The sequence below is a fragment of the Aplysia californica genome, unplaced genomic scaffold (genome assembly GCF_000002075.1).
Source record: "Aplysia californica isolate F4 #8 unplaced genomic scaffold, AplCal3.0 scaffold00389, whole genome shotgun sequence".
NCBI lineage: Eukaryota > Metazoa > Mollusca > Gastropoda > Aplysiida > Aplysiidae > Aplysia > Aplysia californica.
The window spans coordinates 754649-756631 of NW_004797659.1; positions in this window are offsets into that span (position 1 = coordinate 754649).

Genomic DNA, 1983 nt, shown 5'->3' on the forward strand with positions numbered 1-1983 from the left:
GTGGGATGTAAACGGAGCAGGAGCTCGTCCGATTGTGTAGAACTCTTGGCCCGGCGATGGATGTTTGGCTGTCTCAGAATACGGCACAGTGCACTTTGATGGGGGCTCTCGTGGCCCACAGGTTAAGATGTTGGCCTCTCATTCAAAGTTCCCGGGTTCGAATCTAGGTAGCGACGGAAAAATGTTCTTCTCTGAAATTGTCCTGTTTTACCTCCTTTCCTGTTTATGCTCTCTAGCAATATTCCGTCGTCAGCTTTCATCTCCTCTTTCTGCCCTCACCTCCTTACCTCCTCACCTCCTTTGCCGCCTCCTCACCTCCTTTGCTCCTCCTCTGGGCTCCTGACTCTTTCTGCAGCCTTTCTACTGCTACTCCTTGGCTCCTCCTTACTGCTGTCTTTCAGCCACACCCCTGATCTTATGGTAGGAAAGATCTACACCTAGCCTTCTCGGACAAGGGCAAACAATCTCGGAGGGCCTGTGTGCAAGTTGTGCACGTTAAAGATCCCTTGGTGGTCTAAAACCGGTAAGAGTAAGCTTTCGCCCACACCCTGGCAAAATTCAAAAGTTACCAACTGAAAAGTATTTAATGTGTCCCGAGCGCTCATGTGACTGTATGCAGGTGCGAGCACCGTACAAACACTTACCACCAACAAAACTTTTAAAAAGGAAAAGGAGATACCTGTGAAATGGCCGAGCCACTTGTACAACACCAACAGACGAGGTTCAGGATCGTGCGAAGATAAGGATACATTCTATCGGAGACATTGAGAGAGCAGAGATTTCAGCCGTGTTTTTGATGTGTACGGGGCTTAGGTAAGGCAATGGTGGGTTTGTGTGTGTGTGTGTGTGTGTGTGTCTGTGTGTGTGTGTGTGTGTGTGTGTCTGTGTGTGTGTTTGTTTGTGTTTGTTTGTGTGTGTCTATGTGTGTGTGTATGTGTTTGTGTGTGTGTGTGTGTATGTGTGTATGTGTGTGTGTGTTTGTTTGTGTGTGTCTGTGTGTGTGTATGTGTGTGTATGTGTGTGTGTATGTGTGTATGTGTGTGTGTGTATGTGTGTGTGTGTGTGTGTGTGTGTGTTTTATTGTACATGAGTTCATTATTTGTGCCGAATCGCTAGCAGATCATTGCGTGTGTGCCTAAATGTACATCATATATTATGTGTGCAGATGTCCATAAATGCCTGGGCCCGCCTGTGTGTTTAGAAGTTCCCGCGGGTGTGTTTACAACACTGGTTCACAAAACTTTCTATTGGTCACTTTTACGGACAAGCAGGCTAACCCAGATTTCGGGGGTTTCCAGAAATTTTTACCTACACCACAAGTGGGGATTACCCTTCCTTTAGGAGAAGTTTGGTTTCATTGGTGCACATATTTGTTTGGCTATAAAGAAATCTCCCATTGTCTTTTAAAGAAACTTAACAAGGGGCAAAAACTTTTCCTTCGATTTTCTCAAAACAGCGTTCTCCGGGATAGCCCCCTTGTGCGTAAAATTGACCAGTTATGCTCACGAAAATATTTGCTCCCAAGTGGGGAACTCTGAAAGTACAAAGAGTTATGTTTTCACAAGTTAGAAAATCTAAAGTCAAGAGACTTAGTTTTTACAAACAATGAAAGTCTTTGCTCCTCATTTCATCACTTTTCATAATCGTTGTTCTTCTCTTCCTAAGCTTTCTTCTTCCACATAATTTCTTTCTCTGTGCTTCTTTCTCTGTTCCTGGTTTATCGCCAATCTGTGACTGCTTCAATTGGTTTGTGTGTCTGTAACTGCCTTTCCTTTCTCGCCTTTCTCTTCTCCTCTGTCAATTGAGCACAAATTGACCCACATTCCCCACATCCCGTGTGGACGCTTTTAGCTGTAATCGACTTCATTTGCCGGTAGCTGCTCTGAAATAAAAGGTTGTAACTCTGATTTCTATGAGACCTCATTCACGATGATGGTTTAACCCTCTCTAATTCTCTCTCTCTCTCTCTCTCTCTCTCTCTCT